This window comes from Schistocerca nitens, chromosome 3 (assembly GCF_023898315.1).
Source record: "Schistocerca nitens isolate TAMUIC-IGC-003100 chromosome 3, iqSchNite1.1, whole genome shotgun sequence".
In the NCBI taxonomy this organism is placed as follows: domain Eukaryota; kingdom Metazoa; phylum Arthropoda; class Insecta; order Orthoptera; family Acrididae; genus Schistocerca; species Schistocerca nitens.
This window is the reverse complement of record NC_064616.1, coordinates 641,071,442-641,087,575: the sequence shown is the minus strand read 5'-3', so window position 1 is coordinate 641,087,575 and position 16,134 is coordinate 641,071,442. Positions and strand designations below refer to the sequence as shown.

Genomic DNA, 16,134 nt, shown 5'->3' with positions numbered 1-16,134 from the left:
TTTCCGTACTGAAGGAACTACCAAAGTATTCGTCTCAAATGCTTTAGAGGAACCACTCAAAATCTGCAAAGGCTCCATTCGAACTACTCTTGATAATTACTCTTCTGCCTGGGTCTCTTACCAGATACGATTAAGGGCGGAGACAGAAAACGACTAAAACAAAGCTATACGTTTAGTAGGCGCGTGAGCTCATCTATTACTGTGGCGACACTACAACGAGCGCTTGTACATCATGGAGAGGGTTGTTGTCAAAAACCTGACAGCATACTTCTCTAGAACAGTCGTGTGATGTATTAATTCTCCCACGTTTACCTCTCGAGATTATCATGAAAGTAAAACCTTAGGCGTTCGAGTTTATGGAGACCCTTATCGACAGTGTTCTACCCGTACACTATTCGCGACTGGAACAGGTGTAGGGATTTGGAGAGGGGGCAGATAGAGGTCAGATGATGGCATACCCTCCTGCCACACACCGTAAAGAGACATGTGGAGTTGGTCGCTCGAGGATATGAAAACGCTCCTCCGGAATACGTGACAGATGTAGTGCTCAAACTTGTCGTTATCGCCTAACTGCTTTAAGTTTGAAGTGTACACAAACTGGAAATCTGACGTGTATTTTCTCTGGCGTAATTTTCAGCTCCGAGTAAGGTCGCTCTCTTCATATAACATATGGCGAAATTCGTCCTGGTGTGGAACAAAAGCCTTAAAATTTAGATCTGTTGACGTGAAGAATGTTTTTAAATACAAGAAGTGAACATCTGAGATTTCTAGTAACCACAGAACAGCAGGAGCGTTGCAAGAAACGTCCATCAGTGATGCAGTTACCAATTTGGTTCAGCAGCATTATATAAACATTCGGCGAGGATACCTGACACTGTATGTATATTTCTATCTGGACATTAGAGTTACACCAATGAATTTAATCACGTTGCACACCGAGGAGATGCACTGGATAACTCAAAAGACTAGCATGGTTCTCCCATATCAATGAGACGTAAACCGGTACGAGGTCTTGAAGAAAACAGTTTCTTTGTCAATTTACCTCAGTACTCAGTCACTAACGGCCAAGATATTTAGAAGACTTTCAATTTAAAAACTTCTCACTTTTTCTATTCCATTCATTACTAGCACTATCTCTGTCAGAATAGTACTATAAACAAAACAGCTATCACGAAAGCTTTCTGTGCGTAGTATTCATAACTTTAAATCATATGAATACAGAAAATACAACGGTTATCTTGTAAAAGAGAAAATTAATACTTTACATATACCGACTGGGTAAACGAAATCATGGAGGACCTCAAGAAATTGAACGTCTCTGGAGAAGACATGAGAGGTAGGGAAAATTTTGGAGAAAAAAAATGAGAAAACAGATATTTCAGCAGACGCCCAAAGAAAACCGTAGAAACTTCCTGGCAGATTAAAACTGTGTGCCCGACCGAGACTCGAACTCGGGACCTTTGCCTTTCGCGGGCAAGGGCTCTACCAACTGAGCTACCGAAGCACGACTCACGCCCGGTACTCACAGCTTTACTTCTGCCAGTATCTCGTCTCCTACCTTCCAAACTTTACAGAAGCTCTCCTGCGAAACTTGCAGAACTAGCACTCCTGAAAGAAAGGATATAGCGGAGACATGGCTTAGCCACAGCCTGGGGGATGTTTCCAGAATGAGATTTTCACTCTGCAGCGGAGTGTGCGCTGATATGAAACTTCCTGGCAGATTAAAACTGTGTGCCCGACCGAGACTCGAACTCGGGACCTTTGCCTTTCGCGGGCAAAGGTCCCGAGTTCGAGTCTCGGTCGGGCACACAGTTTTAATCTGCCAGGAAGTTTCATATCAGCGCACACTCCGCTGCAGAGTGAAAATCTCATTCTGGAAACAAAACCGTAGAACTTTGTCCTTCTTTTCCTGATATTGTCTGCAGTCGTCTTTGTCCGTTCGTACAGTTCTTTTGTCGGTCTCTTTATCCAGATCCCATTTTACTGTATCGGTCCTCAGTATTTCCTTCTCTTGTTTTTCCATCTCCCTGATTTTCGTTCTCCCCTTCATTACTATTGTCTCTGAGGCAATACGATGCCTCTGGTAAGATTAATGTACTATAGTGTCTTAATTTGGAATTGATGGAAAAACATTTTTTGTCAAGGGTGCCATGTAAGTATGTGTGCTTTTTGTAGTTTTGTGACCCTTTCTTCATTGGGTATTGAGTTCAGTCCTGCTTCTCTTCCAGGTATTCGAAACTTTCTACTTGTGTTACCTCTCCATACTTCGTTACCAGTGGTTGGGTGTCTGTGGATTTTGTGTCCATGTACTGCGTATTTTCATATGAGATTTGTAGTCCTGTTTTGGCTGAGATTTCGTGTAGCGTCTCTAGAGTTTCTTCGGCTTCTTTTCATTTATTTGTTATGAAGGCTGTATCATCAGAAAAGGCCATACATGCTACGCTATGTTGACAGTTCTATCCTCGTGTCTCCCTGTCCTTACCCCATTCACTCCTTTGTCCCATGTCCTCATTATTTTCTCCAAAACCGAGTTAAATAGAGTGGGCGACAGGCCAATTCCCTGTCTCACTCCTGTCTTGATTTCGAATGGTTCCGAGGTCTCTCCCATGAGCTCCACTTTGGATGCTGTATTTGTTAATGTTTCCTGAATTACCTTGCTCGTCTTTTTGTGTGTCTTCATTTCCTCCAGTGTGTTGATGGGAGTTAGAGAAACACTCATAAACACACTGGAAGAAATGAAGACAGACAAAAATACCAGAAAACTAGTTCAGGAAACCTTATGAAATACAACATACAAAGTGGAGTTCATGGGAGAGACCTTAGAACCATTCAAAATCAAGATCGGGGGATACAGGGACTTCTAGACTTTCTTGAGGTTGATGAATGTACACAGTCCCAATTTTTTTCGCAATCCAAGTTTTTTCACAATCCAATTCGGTCACTGTCACAAATGATTACGATGATGAAATGATGAGGACAACACAAACACCCAGTCCCTGGGGAGAGAAAATCTCGAGCCCGGCCGGGAATCGAAGCCGGGACCCCGTGATCCAGAGGCAGTAACGCAAGCCAGCAGACAACGACCTTATTAACAGAGTTTATTACAGTAAGTCAAATGCAGCCAATTGGCGACATGCAAATAATAAAATGTGCTTTGGTATATACAATTTCAATGCAAGCAAAACACAACAGTTCATAAGTCACGGCTAAAGCGTTTGGATGAGGGCTCGTCTCCTAGTGCCGCCGCGGCTAGGAGGAGCGGCACTTATATTCTCTTCGTATAGGGGCGCTCCTGCCTTGGTGTCGTCATAGTCAGCGTACTATTAGCTGATGGTCGACGTGCCGGCGCTTGATGTTACACCGGAACACAACTGAAGAATGTTATTTGGTCGGATGAGCCACTTTTCACACTGTTTCCACTTTCTGGCCGAGTTTACATCCTAAGATTGAAATATGGCAGGGGTTCAGTGATCACATGGGAGCCATATCGTGGTCTTCCATGGGCCCAATGGTTACTCTCCAATGTCCCATTAGTGCAAAGGACTATGTGACCGTTTTTGCTGATCAGGTCCTTCCTCTGGTACAATGTTTGTTGCCCAGTGGTGATACTATGTTCTACGAAGGTTTGGTCCCTGTTCACAGAGCTCGCAACATCCAGGTCTGGTTTTGTGGGCACGAGGATGAACTGTCGCATCTCGTCTGGCCACCACAGTAGCCAGATCTCAACACTATTGAGTCTTTGTGGTCTACTTTGGAGAGAAGGGTGCGTGATCACTATCCACCTCCATCATCGTTACCTGAACTTGCCACTATTTTGCAGGAAGAATGGTATAACACTCCCTTGAAAACCTACAGGACGTGCACTTATCCATTCTGAGTGACTGGGAACTGTTTTGAATGCCATCGAGTTTTCGACACCGTATTAGACGTGGTAATGTGATGTGTTTCTGGTGTTTCCATATTTTTGTCCAACCCTCGTAGCTGTCGTACACCTGAGAGGCGCTACGTACTACAGTGAAAAAGAAGATTAAGAATCACTTAGGTGACTGTTATTTTGGCTTTAGGAAAGGTAAAGGCACCAGTGAGGCAGTTCCGACGTTGCCCTTGATAATGGAAGCAATGATATCTTCATTTGATTTGTCGATAAAAAAAAGCCAGGAAAATACACTCCTGGAAATGGAAAAAAGAACACATTGACACCGGTGTGTCAGACCCACCATACTTGCTCCGGACACTGCGAGAGGGCTGTACAAGCAATGATCACACGCACGGCACAGCGGACACACCAGGAACCGCGGTGTTGGCCGTCGAATGGCGCTAGCTGCGCAGCATTTGTGCACCGCCGCCGTCAGTGTCAGCCAGTTTGCCGTGGCATACGGAGCTCCATCGCAGTCTTTAACACTGGTAGCATACCGCGACAGCGTGGACGTGAACCGTATGTGCAGTTGACGGACTTTGAGCGAGGGCGTATAGTGGGCATGCGGGAGGCCGGGTGGACGTACCGCCGAATTGCTCAACACGTGGGGCGTGAGGTCTCCACAGTACATCGATGTTGTCGCCAGTGGTCGGCGGAAGGTGCACGTGCCCGTCGACCTGGGACCGGACCGCAGCGACGCACGGATGCACGCCAAGACCGTAGGATCCTACGCAGTGCCGTAGGGGACCGCACCGCCACTGCCCAGCAAATTAGGGACACTGTTGCTCCTGGGGTATCGGCGAGGACCATTCGCAACCACCTCCATGAAGCTGGGCTACGGTCCCGCACACCGTTAGGCCGTCTTCCGCTCACGCCCCAACATCGTGCAGCCCGCCTCCAGTGGTGTCGCGACAGGCGTGAATGGAGGGACGAATGGAGACGTGTCGTCTTCAGCGATGAGAGTCGCTTCTGCCTTGGTGCCAATGATGGTCGTACGCGTGTTTGGCGCCGTGCAGGTGAGCGCCACAATCAGGACTGCATACGACCGAGGCACACAGGGCCAACACCCGGCATCATGGTGTGGGGAGCGATCTCCTACACTGGCCGTACACCACTGGTGATCGTCGAGGGGACACTGAATAGTGCACGGTACATCCAAACCGTCATCGAACCCATCGTTCTACTATTCCTAGACCGGCAAGGGAACTTGCTGTTCCAACAGGACAATGCACGTCCGCATGTATCCCGTGCCACCCAACGTGCTCTAGAAGGTGTAAGTCAACTACCCTGGCCAGCAAGATCTCCGGATCTGTCCCCCATAGAGCATGTTTGGGACTGGATGAAGCGTCGTCTCACGCGGTCTGCACGTCCAGCACGAACGCTGGTCCAACTGAGGCGCCAGGTGGAAATGGCATGGCAAGCCGTTCCACAGGACTACATCCAGCATCTCTACGATCGTCTCCATGGGAGAATAGCAGCCTGCATTGCTGCGATAGGTGGATATACACTGTACTAGTGCCGACATTGTGCATGCTCTGTTGCCTGTGTCTATGTGCCTGTGGTTCTGTCAGTGTGATCATGTGATGTATCTGACCCCAGGAATGTGTCAATAAAGTTTCCCCTTCCTGGGACAATGAATTCACGGTGTTCTTATTTCAATTTCCAGGACTGTAGTTGTACACTACGGGCAAAGACAAGTAATATACAATATTTATGAGTGCCAAGAGGGAATGAGGATGCAGTCCTTCTAGGCTACTCTTTAATGTGTGTGTTGAAGAAGCAATGGCGGAAATAAAAGATATGTTCTTTAGTGCGATTGACAGTTAAGGTAAGAGAATATCAGTGACTAGATTCGCTGATGAAATTTTTCTGCCCAGTAAAAAATGTCGTATTTCTGGGATATGCAGCAGCCTAGAAGAAAAGGTGTTCCTTCTCTGCGCACATTGTTCCCTGCCCTGAGGATATGTGAGTGTAGAGTTGTGCTCTACCAGAACTACGGTTTGGTAGTTTTGGTATAGTACACAAAGTGGGAGGATTACCTATAGTATTTTAGAACTGGTAGGGAAAGAAACATACGTGAATATGTAAACGATAAAATGTGAGTCAACGAATTCCCTTTTATTTTGCTTGTTTGGTTTTTTGTTTAGCACGTAAGTAGAACCGCAGATCATTCAGTATTAGTCCATTGTATATTTTACATCCTTACGGAATACTAACTGCATTTAATAAGTAATAAAAATTAGCTGATCGCCTAACGTCTGTTCTTTTATGCAACAAAAGCGATTACTTTTAATGCAAGTGCAGTTTACGTGCCCAAAAATAAACAAACTCTGTACAATTATTGTTGTTGTTGTATACTCAATAGAGCGTTCTACATCCTGATCAAAGGCAATAGTTTCCTGTTACTATCAATAAGTGCGAAAGTTGTGTATGAATAACAAAAACATGTTTTATGTAAATTTAACGAAGTATTGAAGCCATGCTTGATATGTTCTTGTTTCGCGTCTTTTTAATTGTATCTCTTTTCACGTTAATTGCATTTTTCACCGTTATATGATAAATCTATGTTGTTTTTTTATTGCTAATACAACATCCCTCTGTCTCACATTATAAATAAACAATTTTCGAATAAAACCTGAATTAAACATTGACATTTCAATTTTACTGCAAGTAATGTTTATTTTTAAGTAATAGAAAGGAGGATAAATATGTAGAACAAAAATGTTTTGTAGATTAAGCGGTCCTCTATATATCACCCAGTGTTCAGACGTTTCACCCCTTCCGGTACTAGGGGAATCCTGTAAAACATTGATCGCATACGTAAACAATGCGGTCGATGAGGGGTACAGACCGATAGGTGTGCAACACGCCTAACGTACAGGTAACGCTGCGTCGATCTTAACTTAGGCTACTAGGAAAATTACCATAGTCTACGCTTACTTAAGATGATTTACGGTAGGCTACGGTAGTTTTACAACTCTATGTGCGAGTTTTGTCATGTGTATATTGGTGGAGTGTTGGTGGATGTAATGGATGCAAGTATGGTGTAGTGTTGTGTGATGATGATGATGATGATGATGATGATGATGATGATGATGATGATGATGAGAAGGGAGAGATTGAAACCCGGTGCCAGCACATAGCCTACTCCTCTCGAATAGCACCAAGGGGACGGCCTAGCTTAACGTCTCCATGTGACGGATGGATCACCATGAACAGTTTCACATGCCCTCTCTTAATGAGACACTGCAGAGAAGACTTTCTGGCGCGAAGACGAGTGATAGGAACTTTACACCACCACTTTTCGTATCCCTGCCAGCCAAATACTGGTAGCGAAAATTTCATCCCTCATCAGGATTCTAACTGACTTGCCTCAGAGTCGAATGCCACGGCACAGACGTGCGTTAGCGGCCTCGGCTACGTTATCATCTGTAAAAGAGAGTAAGAATGACAAGACTTACTGATTCGAATGGGCAGTCTACCGAGCACAGAATATGGATTGAGAGTAAACCAAAGAAAAACAGAGGTAATGAGGAGAGGACTAGGAAGTAGACGAAGTGAAGGGATTCTACTATGCTGGGGGCAAAATCACGTATGATGGGCGAAGCAAAGAAGACAGGAAACGTAGACTAGCATAGTCAACGAGGGCATTTATGGGTAAAACAACTCTACTAGTATCAAACATAGTCCTTGACTGAAAACTAGGTGGCCTGATAAGGTATGAGGAGGTTCTACGCACAATCGGCGAACAAAGAAACGTGTGAAAGGCACTGACAAGAAGATGGCACAGGATAATAGGAGATGTTTTAAGACGTCAGGGAATAACTTCCATGGTACTACAGAGAGCTGTATGGGTAAAAACTGCAGGGGAAGACAGATTGGAATATACCTGTTTGATCAAAAGAATCCGTACACCTATTAGTGGGCATTAATGTGGGGTGTGTGCACCCTTCACCTTTATGAAGGCTTGATCTCTGCCTGGGACACTTTCAGTGAGGTGTCTGATTGTCTGTGGAGGAACGGCAGCCGATTCTTCCTCAAGAGCCGAAACCAGGGAAGGTAGCGATGCTGGACGTTGGTTGCAGGAATGAAGTCTACGTTCTAACTCATCCCAGAGGAGTTCCACTGGGTAAGGGTCGCGACGCTGAGCAGATCAGACCATTTCATGAATGCTATTCTCTATGAACCACTGCCTTATAACAGGGTGCATTTTCACGCTGATACAAAGAATCATCGTCTCCCAAGTGTTCATTTACTCCACACAGTACACAGTGCTGTACAGAGCGTTCATATCCTTCCGTATTTAGGGTGTTGTGAAGCACAATAGGGGGACCACGTGCTAACAATAAAAACAATATCCCCATACTGTTACACCACCTCCTCTGTGCTTTGCCATTGGAACTACACATGATGGCAGGTAACGTACTGCAGGAAATCACCAACTCATGTGTCGTTTATGTGGAGCTCATCGATCCTTTTACTCCATTATTTTTAACTCCCTTCGCGCAGTCATTGCACTAGCTGGACTGCTGGTAGCACTTTGGAACTCCCGACTGACTCCTTACGCTTATTTAATGCGTTTTTTCTGCAACCGCCCTCGCAATGCTTAACGGTTCCTGGCGTCAGTGCATTAGGTCTGCCTGACCCTTGGTTTAGCTGTGGTTGTTCCATTGCATTTCCACTTCACAGTCACATTACCAAAAGTCGACTTGGGAAGCTGCAGAAGGGTAGAAATGCTCCTGATGAATTTGTTACTCAGGTGACATCCAGTGACTAGTCAACGTTCGAAATCGTTGAGCTTTCCTGACCGACTCATGGTGCTGTTAGAGTTTCTCTACTGACACCGTAATTCTTCCCGCCTCCTTCTAGACTGGCGGCTTCGGTTCTCGTGACATCTAATTATCGAATCCGCATTACACGGTGGTGTCCGAATACTTCTGATCAGATAGTGCATATGCTAAGAGAAAATCTGAAACTACGAATCGGCTTGTTCCCTATATGAATTAGAAGGGCGCTAAAACACTGAGGTCGACCAGCATATCGATAACCCCTCTCGTGTCATTTAGTGGTGAACTAGCTGAGTACCCGTCATTGCCCGGGTATATATTTATTGCAATCTTCTATCTGTCCATCTCCTCCTGCCCCCCCTCTCTGTCCATCTCCTCCTGCCCCTCTCTCTGTTCATAACCTCCTGTCTCCTCTCTCTCACTATGTCTTCCTCTCCTCGTCTCTGTCATCTCTTCCTCTTTCCTCTCTTTGCCCGTTTCCTCGTCCCCCCTTTCTCTGTCCATTTCTCCCTTTCTCTGTCTCTCTCTCTATCTCCTCCTTCCTCCTTCTCTCTCCATCTTATCACGATCACCCCAATAGGAGGCAGGTGATTCTTACACCCACAGTATTTCTTTCCAGATCGTAACTAAATGTTTGCCAAATTTGGTTGAAATCGTTCCAGGGGTTTAGGATGAGCGTTTTATCCGCGGCTTTGCCCACGTACGCACACGTCAAAACTATTTTACATATATTTAACATATTTCACACGTATTTGTACACATTTTTCGTCTGTATCTGTAGCGATTTCCGCCCTGCACTTTCATTTTCACGCAGCTCAAGGTTTATGACGATGTATCTCCTGAATTATGTGTCGTTCGGTGATATAATTTTGGAGGTACTTCCAGTGGTACATGTGCCTACAGTCTGTGAAATGTTTTGTGAATAGAGTTAAAAGTAAAGAAGTAAAAAATTAAAACGTCACGCTTCATACGGCAGTTTTAATGCACGAACAGCGAAAATGTAGTAAGCTATAAACTTTTTTTCCTTTCATCATCCTGTGGCCGGCGTCTGTGGCCGAGAGGCTGTAGGCGCTTCAGTCCGGAATCGCGCTGGTGCTACGGTCGCAGGTTCGAATCCTGCTTCGGGCATGGATGTGTGTGATGTTCTTAGGTTGGTTAGTTTTAAGGATGGCTAAGTCTAGGGTACTGATGGCCTCAGATGTTAAGTCCCATAGTGCTCATTTGAATCATCATCTTGTGACGGTCGTCAGCGAGAAAAAGATTCGTAAGGATTTGGAATCATGTGTAAAGTTTGTTTAAAGTCTCTAAGTGTTCTCATTCTCAAATACCAGGTGAACAAAGTATGCGTATTCGCGCATCGCGTGCTACTCTTCTTTTACGCCCTCACCCCCTACCCTTTGATAAGTACGTGGCTTCTACCCTCACAGCGATGTTTTGCAGACAGTAAGTGATAAGTGTACCAAGTTTGGATGACATAGTCAAGATGAATTACGAGGAGATGAGGAAAATATTTACATACATACCTAAATACATAGATCCATTTTTATAATACAGAGCGTTTCAAAAGTAATGTTCTGATTTCAAATCTCCATATTTATTGATAAAACTTACTAACAACATGGGATGAATTGTAAAATACTCACAAAAATGTTAAAGTTTTAGCTGTGCTATCACAAATGTTTTGTGTCCACCAGCAGCAGCACGAACAGAATCAAGACTATAGCTAAATTCGTCATAAATCTTACACATTGTATCTGCTTTTAAAGAAGTTATGGCGGCTATTATTCTGTTCTTCACTTCTCCTAAAAGGAGAGGGGAGATTAACACACTTTCCTTCACATATCCCCACAAGATAAACCGCATGGGGTCAGACCAAGGATGCTGGGTAGTGTTTCGGAGTCCCGTGCGCCCTATCCAGCGTTGGGTCATAGTGTCACTGAGAAACTGACGTACGTTGTTGTGCCAACGCGTGGAACTCCTGAAGTTGTGGAAAAAGCCAACTCCGCAACATCTGGAGACCGCACATTCTAGTCACCATCATCAAAGCTGCAAGGACAAATTGGACTCTTCCCTTTACACAAGCCGGCCGCTGTGACCGAGCAGTTCTAGGCGCTACAGTCCGAAACTGCGCTGCTGCTACGGTCGCAGGTTCGAATCCTGCCTCGGGCTTGGATGTATGTGATGTCCTTAGGTTTAAGTGGTTCTAAGTGTAGGGGACTGATGACCTCAGATTTTAAGTCCCATAGTGCTTAGAGCCATTTGAACCATTGAAACCTTTACACAAGCATCCTGTGTCTTCAAACTGGCGATACCAGCAACGAATGTTTTTAGGCGCAGCCGCGCGGGATTAGCCGAGCGGTCTCAGGCGCTTCAGTCATGGACTGTGCGGCTGGTCCCGACGGAGGTTCGAGTCCTCCCTCGGGCATGGGTGTGTGTGTTTGTCCTTAGGATAATTTGGGTTAAGTAGTGTGTAAGCTTAGGGACTGATGACCTTAGCAGTTAAGTCCCATAAGATTGCACACACATTTGAACATTTTAGGTGCAGGCGGATCAGTGCAAAAAGCCGACGAAAAGCACGCTGAAAGAAATCACTCACTAACTCTTTGCAAACTGCAGCACACAAAACGCCTTGTGCTGAGCGGACACAGTCTTACTTCTGACTGACTGCAAACTGAGAAGACACATTGAGTGACACCTAGCGGCGATTGTTTGAAGCTCAAGGCCACGCCCAATGAAACAACTCACATTTCCTTGCCAGCACGTCCCACGTTACGTCCAGAACAGGTATTTCTTTTTGTATGGATGTGTGGACTCCGTACTACGTAGTGGTGTTGGGATACTTTTCACGAAACAGTGTATCCAACAAAAAACTGAGGATACTGGGTATACAGGATGTTACAAAAAGGTACGGCCAAACTTTCAGGAAACATTCCTCACACACAAATAAAGAAAAGATGTTATGTGGACATGTGTCCGGAAACGCTTAATTTCCATGTTAGAGCTCATTTTATTACTTCTCTTCAAATCACATTAATCATGGAATGGAAACACACAGAAACAGAACGTACCAGCGTGACTTCAAATACTTTGTTACAGGAAATGTTCAAAATGTCCTCCGTTAGCGAGGATACATGCATCCAACCTCCGTCGCATGGAATCCCTGATGCGCTGATGCAGCCCTGGAGAATGGCGTATTGTATCACAGGCGTCCACAATACGAGCACGAAGAGTCTCTACATTTGGTACCGGGGTTGCGTAGACAAGAGCTTTCAAATGCCCCCATAAATGAAAGTTTGGCCGTACCTTTATGTAACACCCTGTAGATGCTACTCTGAGATGTAGGGGATGGCACAGGTCAAGAAGTTGTGGCGGGTCGCATCACAGTAGACAGAGGACTGATGGCTACGCGAAAAGGATAAATAAAACGTAGGGCAAGTGTAGCGGGGACTTACGGGCTTGGCGGGCGGCGCGCTGGCCGCTTGTGGCGCGGGAGTGGGCGTGTGTGCAGGCGGGGGCGGCGCAGCCGACGCTGGAGCCGCAGCAGCAGCCGCAGAGCTCGCCGGCAGCGGAGAGACGGCGACGGCGCCGGTGCGCGGAGGTACGGGCGGCGGCACGGCCGCGCTCAGACGCAGCCGCACGCCGTCTTTCGTCGAGAAGCTCATCCTCTGCGCTCACCACCTGCCAATCCTCATTTCGACACTCCGCGACTCCTCATCCGTCCCTTCACTCTGTAACTATACTGTCTCTTACTCGACGTCTTTCGGATAGGCCGATTCTGTGTGTTCAGGAAAAAAAAACCTTCTCGTTAACGCTCACGGAAAATATGCGCTATTAGTACAGCCATAAAGCAGCTTCTCAGTAATATTTGATAGACGATACTTGCTGTAGTGAACTGTGCCCGAGCAGAATGTTTCTGGTAACCTATTCGCCAGTTACATCGAGACACTCGGGCAGCGGCGACGTATAAAGCCGCACACGAGGCGACGCCAGTAATTTACACACTGGCGCTCGACCTTCAGTTCGGGAATAACCTATCCCTTAAATCCGGAAAGCTGCACCTCGAAGTTTTGTCGTACCTGCGAAAAGCGCTTATATTTAGTTATACGGCAGGCTAAGCAAATACGGTAGGCAATCAGCGGAGCAACTAAAACGTCACATGCAGCGTACTTAAATTCGCACACAGACGTAGAAGCGGAGATAGCAGACAGACGGTAGGTTAACAGGGCTCAAAATGAAGCTGCGATGCCAGGCTGTTTATAACATAGAAACACACATGCAACAATAAGGCAGAGGGGACAGACAATATTTGCTGCGCCTTATGCTATTGTCGTTTAGGGCAAAAGTACACTACTGCCCATTAAAATTGCTACACAACGAAGATGACGTGCTACAGACGCGAAATTTAACCGACAGGAAGGAGATGCTGTGATACGCAAATGATTAGCTTTTCAGAGACACCTACAACGTGCTGACATGAGGAAAGTTTCCAACCGATTTCTCATACACAAACAGCAGTTGACCGGCGTTGACTGGTGAAACGTTGTTGTGATGCCTCGTGTAAGGAGAAGAAATGCGTACCATCACGTTTCCGACTTTGATAAAGGTCGGATTGTAGCGTATCGCGATTGTGGTTTATCGTATCGCGACACTGCTGCTCGCGTTGGTCGAGATCCAATGACTGTTAGCAGAATATGGAATCGGTGGGTTCAGGAGGGTAATACGGAACGCTGTGCTGGATCCCAACTGCCTCGTATCACTAGCAGTCGAGATGACAGGCATCTTATCCGCATGGCGGTAACGGATCGTGCAGCCACGTCTCTATCCCTGAGTCAACAGATGGGGACGTTTGCAAGACGACAACCATCTGCACGAACAGTTCGACGACGTTTTCAGCAGCATGGACTATTAGCTCGGAGACCATGGCTGCGGTTACCCTTGACGCTACATCACAAACAGGAGCGCCTGCGATGGTGTACTCAACGACGAACCTGGGTGCACCAATGGCAAAACGTCATTTTTTCGGATGAATCCAGGTTCTGTTTACAGCATCATGATGGTCGCATCCGTGTTTGGCGACATCGCGGTGAACGCACATTGGAAGCGCGTATTCATCATCCCCATACTGGCGTATCACCCGGCGTGATGGTATGGGGTGCCATTGGTTACACATCTCGGTCACCTCTTGTTCGCACTGACGGCACTTTGAACAGTGGACGTTACATTTCAGATGAGTTACGACCCGCGGCTCTACCCTTCATTCGATCCCTTCGAAACCCTACACTTCAGTAGGATAATGCACGACCGCATGTTGCAGGTCCTGTACGGGCCTTTCTGGATACAGAAAATGTCGGACTGCTGACCTGGCCAGCACATTCTCCAGATCTCTCACCAATTGAAAACGTCTGGTCAATGGTGACCGAGCAGCTGGCTCGTCACAATACGCCAGTCACTACTCTTGATGAACTGTGATATCGTGTTGAAGCTGCATGGGCAGCTGTACCTGTACATGCCATCCAAGCTCTGTTTGACTCAATGCCCAGGCGTATCAAGGCCGTTATTACGGCCAGAGTCGGTTCTTCTGGGTACTGATTTCTCAGGATCTATGCACCCAAATTGCGTGAAAATGTAATCACAAGTCAGTTCTAGTATAATATTTTTGTCCAATGAATACCCGTTTATCATCTGCATTTCTTCTTGGTGTAGCAATGTTAATGACCAGTAGTGTTTATAAAGAATACGACGGAAGAGTCGCTGACACTGACGTTAAGAGGGCTATTCGAAAAGTAAGGTCCGTTCGGTCGCGAAATGAAAACCACCGTGAAAATCAGAAATGTTTTGTTTGCAACAGGTAGCTGTACCTTCTAGCTGCTTCTCTACGTAGTCGCCGATCCGATTTGGACATTTTACGTAACGTTACATCAATTTTCCAATATCTCGTCATAGAAGGCAGTCGCCTGTGCTTTCTGCCAATTCTCTACGCCGATCTACAGCTCGCTGTCTGTGCCAAAATGTTGTCTTCACAGCCAGAGGTTCTTGTGAGCAGAGGTGCAACCCAGGGGGAGTCAGTGATAAAGCACTTCCCATCGAAAACGCTTCAGGAGAATATTCGTTGCCCCTCCACATTGCGGCCTAGAATTGTTATGAAGAGCGACACGCATGGCAGTTACGTTATGTGGGCGTATATTCGTTGCCCCTCCACATTGCGGCCTAGAATTGTTATGAAGAACGACACGCAGGGCAGTTACGTTATGTGGGCGGCATGACATCAGGCGAAATCTTTCAACAGGTCCTGATATCTTGCGGGAGGCACTATTGTTCTACGCATCTTTACGTCCTCACTGTGAGCTCAGAATTGAAAAGAGCTATGTTACGCGATCGACGGGCATACTACAGACACTGGCCAGCGCATCTGTGGAAAGCTTCATGGGATTTTCATAGAGGGTTCCATTTTGCGCTCAGTCGGACCTTACCTTCCGAACAGCCCTCGTCTATTTTCCCGGAACAGGATAAATATGTTCAAAGTGTAAACGATTACTGTTTGCCATGTGCCACAGCTGTACAGAGGAAGTCAAGACGAATAGTTCGATACAGGATTCTGGGAGCGTATTAAGCCGGGAAACAAATACCAAACTGGCCTACGAAAGCCACCTAAGATACAGCGCATGCGCGCCGCGCATGATTTTTTAATATCCTCTCGCTCTTTTACGTCACCGGCGTACTCGGCTTTTTCGTTAACAGTACTTATTTAACCTTTCTCGCGAGGGCAATGAAAGATAAAGAATTCTGTAAACATTATGCAAAAACTAATTACTTTTACAATACGATCTCAGTGTCTCTCTAAGAAGAACAGCGTAGTTTCGTATTGACAAGGCAACAGAAACAAAACGATTTTACTATTAATTTTATACTGTTAAAATTCGCACTATTTTGAGGTGCAATTTACCCAAAGGCCAATGTTACATTTGGTAAGTGCAACAACGGTGTTAAATATTCAAGGACGATACCGGCAACAGTCTCGCGCAGTGCACATGCCTGTAGCTTAGATGGCTTTTGAAGGCCACTTTCAGGCTGTTTCACACCTTGATAGATCATAAGTGTCCTGTAGCAATTTGCTTGTCTCGACTACATCTACATCACTGTGCTACGTTGTAAACAGTTACCGTCTAAACACTGTGAAATTTCAGTGAAGTTTTACTGAGCACATTGAAAATTTTCTGGTCTCTTTATTTCTACCCGCTTCCTGTAATAAGCATATCAGGATCTGCTGCCAGAAATGTGACCGAATAAGCTGAAGCAGTAATTAAGACACTGGATTTGCATTTCGTAGGACTGGTTTTCAAATCCCCATTCTGCCATCCAGATTTAGGTTTTACATGGTTTCCCTAAATCCCTTAAGACGAATACCGCAAGGGATGCTTTGAAGAACATGCA

General features: G+C 45.8%; 1 protein-coding gene across 1 annotated transcript in view; it reads right to left on the bottom strand.

The window, feature by feature from the left end:
- The window catches only part of LOC126248595 (rho guanine nucleotide exchange factor 17), a 650,439-nt gene extending 638,210 nt beyond the window's left edge, over positions 1 to 12,229 (bottom strand). Inside the window, exon 1 of the mRNA XM_049949719.1 lies at positions 12,156 to 12,229. The gene's annotated coding sequence lies outside the window, so the exon portion shown is untranslated. The remainder of the gene's footprint in view (positions 1 to 12,155) is intronic.
- Between the last annotated feature and the right edge of the window lie 3,905 nt (positions 12,230 to 16,134).